This window comes from Triticum dicoccoides, chromosome 5A (assembly GCF_002162155.2).
Source record: "Triticum dicoccoides isolate Atlit2015 ecotype Zavitan chromosome 5A, WEW_v2.0, whole genome shotgun sequence".
Taxonomy (NCBI): Eukaryota; Viridiplantae; Streptophyta; class Magnoliopsida; order Poales; family Poaceae; genus Triticum; species Triticum dicoccoides.
Genome location: NC_041388.1, coordinates 4,525,718 through 4,534,762, shown reverse-complemented (window position 1 = coordinate 4,534,762; position 9,045 = coordinate 4,525,718). Strand labels below are relative to the sequence as shown.

Here is a 9,045-nt window from a genome sequence, read left to right as displayed (position 1 = left end):
TATATTTCCATCTTTAAACTTATCATAATAATTAGCTATCAATGTGAGTTAGGAAAAAATGACTTCTAAACAAGTATTACTATTTAGTATAAATATTGATATTTATTTGGCTCGCACCGGGCCTCAATATTTGTTGGAACGTCTAGTTTTTGGACTAGTTGAAGCTTCTGAGGATGTGCACAGGTGCCCATCCTGCCAAGAAGCTGGTATGAGCTCAACGTATGAAGAAGCTGAAAGTGGTTGGCCTCGGCCTGATTAGAGGCAATTGAATCCAACGAACAGATCGAATGTAACATCTGCACATGAACAAACCAAATCAGATTAATTATTCTTACAGAAGGCAAAAACGCCTTATAAAAAGCAGCAGACTTTTAGAACATACACAAAGGCGAGTAGCGGATGCATGGACCCTTGATGTGATGCAGATATGACGTCTTAGCAGTGGCGCGGGAGAGGGAGACAACTTCTTTAAGAGATCCAGTGCATCGGGGAGGACGTTGAAAACTTCAATGGCGGGATCGGAGTGGTTTGCCGAGAGCAGGGCCTTGGCGACCAACAGGTAGCCCTCGACGAGGGATGTGGTCCGAAAACATATTTTAGAGCACCTGTATCCAGGCCCGTCTTATCTAGCCATCCATTTTTCACATCAAGATCCGTGCAAATACATTTCTATTTTTTGTTCTCATAAAACATGTTTTCAGGTTCTAACCTTCGCGGAACAGTATAGCTTTCTAATTAGAATTTAGAATAAATATTTTAGATTTTTTCGTCCAACATAAATATACAAAATATATTTTGTTTGGTTAAAAAAATATTTTTAGTATTTATGTTGGATGAAAAATTCTGAAAGTTTTATCCCACATTCTAGTTAGTAAGTTTTGCAGCATTGCAAAGTTTAAAGTTTAAGACATGTTCTATATGAAAGAAACGAAAAAGAGAAAATTTGATATACAAAGTTAGTTGTCTCGCACATATCTTAAAGCAATATTAGAGAGCCAAGATAGCAGGGCCTGGTGCAGGTGCTCTAAAAATCTGCGTCCGGATTTGGTCCCATGGTAAGATGCAGACGCGAGGGGCTTGGACTGGGTGAGAAGCTCAACGGTGACGGAGTGATGGCCCGTTTGGTACATAGCGTGCGACCGCCCGAGGTTCAGATAGAGCAAGACAGACCGCTCCTCCTATGTGGCGGTGGCGGAGACCAGCGGCGTGGCCTTATCGAAGTAGTTGGTGGCGAGGTCGACGTGGCCGAGGTCAAGCCACTCCTGGCCGGTGCAATTGAAGAGGCAGGCGGTCTGCGCGGCGGTCTTGGGGGTCCCTGGAGGGCGCCGGCAATGGGTAGGATCTCCGGTGCCGCCTGCCTGATCTCCGCCTCCGCGGCGCGGTCGGAGGGGATGTTGGAGTTGGCGCGGTGGACGACGGCATTCCAGAGGCGGATGACGAGCTCCGATACTTGGAGCCTCTAGGCGTCGATGAGGTCAGCGACGACGCGGCGGATGTTGGCGAGGAGATTCTCCAGAAAGGAGACGGAGGTGCCGCGTAGGTGCGATCAGTGGGATGTAAAAGAAGAGATACACTACCAGCTTAGCGAGCTCCTAAGCTAGCCTGTCAGGCTGATCACTATCTTTCATGGCACATCCTTGAAGGGGTGCTCAATGCATTTGGCTCCGGTGATCCTCCATTGCTTCATGTCCCGTCGGCAGGCTTCAGTGCGTTGTTGACGCTTGGGGTCTTTCCCCTGAAGGTGCACGCATTGCGCTCGATCCAAATGTGCCAGATGACAATTCGTCTCAAAATAAATGTATCAATTTTGTACTAGTTTTAGTGTAAAGTTATACTAAGTTTTAGACACTTATTTTGGAAGAGAGTGAGTATGAAAAAAATAAACTGACATTATGGCTTTCTTCTAAAAAAAAGGAAAATATTCAGGCGTAGAACAGGAATACCCGTCTGGACTGAATCCATCAACGCTCGCTCGGTTGTCGTCGCAGCACCTAAGGAGAGAACGAAGCTGAGAAGAGCAACAACTATGTCATCCACACACAATTGTAGAGAGAAACCGCTCGTTGATGTCGCCGCAGTAGACCGGATATGAGAGAAGATCGGCGGAGGTCACAACTGGAAACCGACAACCTGCACTCAAGACAAGGCTGAACATTTTTTTTATGCATGTAGAATGTTTTCTAAATACGCGATGTACATTTTGTTGATGTGTGTACGATGTTTTTTAAATACACTAACATTTTTATAGTACATTGTAAATATTTTTTAAATACACGTTGAGCATCTTTTTAATGGTATGAAATGTATTTTTAAAATTACACAAACAATTTATGAACATTTTCTAACTAATGTAATGAACTTTTTTTTTGAAACATGTGGGCATTTCTTTGAATGGTACAAACCTTTATATATATAGGCGAGATTGTGACGAGGAGGCTGCGCTTTGCGCTGAGTGGGGGCCTGGGAGGGCCAAGCGGGCCCGACCCTGTTGGCCAAAGCAGACGCGTCCTGTTCACGGGTTGATCATAGGGGAGAAAAGGATGTACGTACGCCAAGGATGCAGACACACCCTTCTGCCACCCCATTCAAACTTTCATCTCAGAAAATTCACGCGCGCCTCTACGAGACAGCAAGTGTGTGATCCGCTCGGCGGACCCCAGTGTTGAAAACAGGCATTTTTAGCCTGGTATCTTTTAATTTTACCTTAGGCCTATCATAGATTTGATCCATTCATTTCATACTAATTGGTGTGCACACAGAAAAATACTGGTGACTTCAACCTAAATTCATCTATACCTTCATTGATCTCGACGATTGGTATACGATATCGGTTCTATAAGCAAGGGTTACCATGCTTTGGAGTTAACTTCAACGGGTCCATCTTTGATTTTTTGGCGGTTCCCGAACCACGGTCATCGGTTCCCCCGGCCCTAAATCCATCGGCTCCATCCTTGATGTCGACGGTTCCGCCTAAGATAGTTATTTTTTGGCGCTCCATCCTCTGCGGTTCTTCATAAGATATTTCCTCGGTTCCGAGTGTGTAATATATGATATCGGTTCCATGAGCAAGGGTTACCGGTGCTTCGAAGTTAACTTCAACGGGCCCATCTTTGATTTTCGGCGGTTCCCGAACCACGGTCGCCGGTTCCCCGACCCTAAATCCATCGGCTCCATGTTCACCTCGTCCATGCACTTGTCTCCAGCTTGGTAAACTTTTCTTTGCAGTAAATAGCTTTGTAAACTTTTATGTTTGCCATTACATTCACTGTAACTTTGCAGAACTTTGAAAATAGACATATTGGTATTTTGACTAGTGATTGACTACCTAGCGCGCCCAATTGCCCTGAATGTGAACCTGGTTGCCCCCACCAAGCATAAAATATTGGATGGCATAAACATTGATATTTGTATTTTAACTTTCTCATCCCGTGCATCATCGTTCGCCCCTTGTTCGGCGTTGCGGCAAGATGCCTCGTTAGCATTGTGGCAGGTTGCCAGGTTGCCTCGTCGCCGACACATTCCAGTGGCTGCTACTGCTGGGATGGACTGCTTCTCTTAGAATACTTGAACACACACCTACACCCTCGTTATCCTGCCGCCGCTGCTGCCTGGGACGAGATTGTGCATTGACCACTGTCATCACCCACTAAATTCATGCTGCCCACATAAATAGTTTGATTACGTACGTCTTTGATTCCGTGCGCTAGCCGAAATCCTCAAGTCAAACAACGCAGTAGTTTTGGAGACCGACGACAACCACCGCGTTTACCACGTTTAATTTGGGGAGAAAGTCCGCGTCTACCATGTTCAAAGAAGAAAATCGTATCGGATCAAGCTAATTAGTGGGATCAAGTCGATCAGTCACCAAGTTTCTTTTCTTGTCTTGCATTCGATTTGAGTTGAATTGATTCGTCATTAGTTTTCACGCGCGCGTATGCAAGAGAAAAAAGGTCGATCAAGTTCGGCAGGCATGCAAACGCCCCAAGTACTTCTTTTCCGCGCGATCGTTCCTCCGCCCGTCATGTCTCGTCTCCAAAAACAAACTCATTTCATCACCCAGTGTGCATAATACATTATTCTTCACCCGAGCTAATATTACAATCGCTTCATAAATAAATTATGTTTGGAATACAAATAGTTATATTCATATTGATTCACTACGTAAAATTTTGTATAGGAAAATAAAAAAATAGGTTATAAATACAGAAATATCGCATTTTATGTATGTTTTACACTATGTTTTTACGTTCATAATTTTAGGTAACATAAAATATTTTTACGACGAGTACATATTTTCTTACGTTCTCTTTTTATGTATGAAATAAGAAAAAAATTATGAAACTTAAAAATACAGTGCATTGACGTTAAGATAGAGAGGGGATGAAGAATAACTATTCCTCACCCAGGATGACGAATAGCGCGACCCTATATATATATATATATATATATATATATATATATATATATATATATATACAAGTAGTGGTAGTTACCACCTAGCTAATTCCTTTCCACGTGTCCCATCGTACCACCGAACCAAATGGGTTAGTGGATACTAAAAAGATCCAATAACGTGCAACAGGTAGATGTGTTAGTTAGGCAATGTGTCTCTCCGTTCAACAACCTGCTAGCTAATTGGTCGGTCCGTTGAATGGATAAGTGCTCGCTGTGAGCGTGTTCCTTGAGTTTTTTTTTAGAATCTTCCTTGGGAATAATTAATTAGTATGCGCATGGAGTATGGTGAAATTCCCTGCAAAAAAAAAGAGTATGGTGAAATACTTCTGGGTAAATTATGGAGTATATACTTTTTTTTTCGAAACGGAGGCATAAGCTTTGCCTCATCCATTAATTAAGAAGGAGAATAGAGTTTGTTTGTTACACCACACATATTACATGAGGTCCATTACTCTCCCGGCATTATGCTACCCAATTTGTGTGCACCCGCAGTAACCCAAAGTCTAGCTTCTCTTTAGATGGTGTCAAAGATGACCGGCGCAGGTGTTGACTTGTGCCTGAAAGTATATACCTTTAAGTATAGAGTATATATAGCTTGGAGTATGTAGTATATTCCCGCAAAGAAAAGGAGTATGTAGTATATATCACCCGCAAAAAAAGAGTATGTAGTATATATAAATATGATAAGAGCATGCTGGCTCTAATTTTTTGTTCGGGCAATATGACGGTAATTTTCTGCACCCGATGAAAGAGTATGTTTACTTCGAAGGATGTAGTATATAGACAGATTTTAGCATTTACGTAATCTCATTGCCAATAAACATTAAAGTATGAAATTTTGTAAAGATTATGACATAAATATGTCCGTAGCATCTGCATTTGAAAACAATGTCCATAGCATGCGTGTTCAGTACCATGCACAAAAAGTAGTATGTATACTCCAAATTCCAAAAGGTGGTATACGTGTAGTAGTTATAGTATGGAGTATAATTTGAGATGGAGTATATGTCATATAATTTTTTAAACAGGAGTGTGTGTCACTACTTAAGTCGAGGCACGTATAAAGTAACATATTTTCAGCAAGGGAGTATGGAGTTTACATACTTCAACTTGAAAGGAGTATGTAGTTTATATGCTTCTGCTTGAAAGGAGAATGGAGAATGCCATGCATACAACAGAGTATGTTTATACAAAAAGAAAAATAAGTACTTTTATACAACCAATGAGCCATAGTATATGATTTACATATATTTGCTGCATGCGTGATGTCATGCATCCATCACAAGGACCTAACACGATTGTGCCACATCCATGCGTGAACCATGTTCTCATACGTACGTTGTTGTTGCCGCCGACGCGCCGGGGCAGTCATCTGTCGGCGATGTACTTCGATACATATGTTGTATTTGGCCACGTTGCGCCAGAGCACGTATCGGTCGCGTGCATCAGCCACAGTTCATCGTTGTCTCCGCTGCAGCACTGGAGCAGTTACGTGGTTGTCGATCGTTGCCGCCGCACCCGCCGACAGGCTAGCCTTCGTCCAGGTCTTGAAACGCCGACGAACAATGGCATGATTGGGAGGAATAACTGGGTGCAGGAAAGGAGACTCGGCGATTCCTATGGATTCACTTCGTAAAATTTGACATAAGAAAATAAAAATATAGGTCATAAGACAAGAAAATTTACAGTTTATGTGTATTTTAGACTATGTTTTTACGTTTGTAATTTTACATAACATAAAATATTTTTTACGGCGATTATATATTTTCTTATGGTCCCTTTTTGCGTCGGAAATAAGACAAAACTTACGAAACGTAAAATTACAGTGCATTGATGGTAAAATAAAGGGAGGTGAAGAATAATTATTCCTCACGCAGGGTGACGAATAGCACATATATATAGTGTTACTATTCATCATCCAGGATGCAAAATAAGTTATTCTTCACTCGAGGTAATCTTACGATCGCTTCCTAAATAAATTACATTTAGAATATAAATAGTTACGTGCAGATTGATTCAATATGTAAAATTTGGTATAAAAAACAAAAATATAGGTTATAAGACCATAAAAATCACATTTTATGTATGTTTTACACTATGTTTTTACATTCGTAATTTTATTAATATAAAATATTTTTTACGGTGAGTACATGCTTTCTTACGTTCTTTTTTTTATATATGAAATAAGACAAAATTTACGAAACGTAAAAATATGGTGTATTGATGTCAAAATACGGTTGAGATTATTCAACCCGTGATCCTTATTTTTCTTTTTTTGCAAGGGGCGGACATGGCAGGGAGGGGAGGGGAGGCGACGCGGCGCTCCGGCGCCGCATCAAGCTGCGGCAGGGAGGCCGGAGCCGCGCGCGGAGACGAAGGAGAAAATTAAGAGGCATGGAGGAGAGGTGGGCGAGCGGGAAGGGCTGGGGCGTCGCCCACGACGCCGAGCTTGACGACGGCCTTGCGGCGGCACAGTCGGCGAGGACCTGTCGGATCTCGCAGGATCCGGTGGGAAATGGAGCGCAGGCGGCGGATCTGGAAGGAAGGTGGCCGGAGCTTGGAGCACGACGGCTGGCGGGCGTGGCAAGGCCTACGCCAGTGAGAGAAGAGAGAGATGAGCGGGAGAGAAAAAAGAGGACGGGAAGAAGATGGGAGGCTAGAGGGAGAGAGAACAGCGTGGTGGTCCTGCTGCTGCTCGCCGGTGGCTAGCCGGAGTTGCAGCCCCGCGCATCACATGGTCATGCCAAGGCCCAGGTCATCTTGCGATTGCTGACCCGCTGCCTCTTTCTTTCCCTCTTACAGATGCATTCAGGTGTAGATTTTTAATCTTGCAAATAAGAGATTTTGGTTGATACGTACATATTGGAATTTCCTTGCTATGTCGTGAACCTATGTAGCTTTACTAGCTTTCTGGGTACTACCTGTAGTTGGCGACATTTTTTCTGAATTGTATTCAGTAAAGATTACTTTATCCATACATTGTTGGCATAAAATTGATGCACAGTCTTGTGTTAGACTTTCTGCAATAGAAAACACTGCCCCAAATAAAAAATTCTTGTGGAGTTAGAGAAAACCCATACATCAGAGTCCTAGGTATTTTATTTTCCGGCCAAGTTATGCTTAATCTGAGCTATTTCTTACTCAGTTCGATCTAGGTTTCTATCAACTATTATCTTTCTTTTGAATTTCCCTTTGCGCGGATTTATTTTCTGAGTTAAGTTGAGGTGAATGCAGCTGGTGTTCATACTTTAAACACATCTCAATTGCAGGAGTGCGACACCACCATCCTGTGCCACAAACCATACCAAGAATGATGAGTTATGGCTAGAGTTCATTTGATCCATATGATAAAAATACCTATTGAGGAATAAGCGTGAAAAGTAATCAACCACTCTTTCTGCAGTGGAATTCGGGTATGCCTGCTCCTCTATTTATTTGACTATTGTTAGATTGGTTCTTCCTGGTCTGAGATGTTAATGAAGGTGTTGTTTCATTCCTCATACGATCTGGATACCTTTCAATTGATTAGTTCTCTTTTTGGATTACTCTATATTAATTCCTTATGTATATCTTTATTATCTTCCTCAAGACTTTGGAGTAAGACATTTATTTTGTAGATACCTTTCAATTGATCAGTTATCCTTTTGGATTACTCTATATTAATTTCCTACGTATATCTTTATTATGTTCCTCAAGACTTTGGAGTAAGACGTTTATTTTGTTGATATTAGCTTCATGGGAATATGGTACCCTACGACGCAGGAAGACTACTGAAGATCAGTTCTAAATCTAATCAAGTCAAAGCTTCTCTGTTGTATGTACTGCAGCAATGATGATCGGAAGTTTAGGACCACATTGTATTCAAGAAAAAAGGAATGATCTTGGTAAGCTACACTCTTTCAATAATCTTACCCTTTTTTATTAGTTATGTTTGTGCTTCAAAATATGCTTAATGGGCTAGAGATTGCACCTTTTCAGAAAGTTACAGTCTGTGCTATGTTTGCTGAACTTTTGACGGCAGTTCTTCAGGCAGGACCTGCGTCCCTTGATTTTAAGTTTAAACATCATTATATTTTGGACCAATGATGTGTTTACTGAATTGTCGTTGTTTAACTTTTGAAGTTATTCCATTCGTAATATTGCATTATAGATAGACAAAAAATATAGGTATTAATTTTTGATTACACATTATGGATTTGTGGGAAATTGAGTTGTTGCTTTTCTCGCTGTTGTTTATCTCAATAATGGTGAGGCTGGGAAAGCACATGCCTTTCTCTGTATTTTAGTTACTGTGTTAACTACTTTATACGCAGCTTAGAAGCAGCAAGACCATAGATTGTTCTACTCAGCCGGTTAGCATCACCATAGATTTTGAGCAAATACAAAATATCTATTTGAAGATAAAAAGAGGTAATGTCCTGTGCAAATTAAAGATTAAAAGGTGTATTCAAGTGTAGATTAATTGGTTTTGATGTCGCTGTTGTGTGTGCGCGTGCAGGTTCCAAAGGCATCCGATTGAACTCAAGTGGAGGCCAAGGAGGTTCGCCTCTTGGATATGCCACCAATAACGATCGATGGTACCGACGTGCA

At 41.6% G+C, this 9,045-nt stretch overlaps 1 long non-coding RNA gene across 2 annotated transcripts; it reads left to right on the top strand.

Moving 5' to 3' along the window:
* The first annotated feature begins 6,847 nt into the window (after positions 1–6,847).
* LOC119296765 lies at positions 6,848–9,045 on the top strand. 2 transcript variants are annotated; one of them, XR_005145373.1, is made up of 5 exons: positions 6,848–7,267; positions 7,725–7,868; positions 8,187–8,339; positions 8,769–8,865; positions 8,954–9,045. It is a non-coding gene; the product is annotated as an uncharacterized LOC119296765 (long non-coding RNA). The 2 variants fall into 2 exon arrangements; XR_005145372.1 differs by having other exon boundaries at positions 6,852–7,209.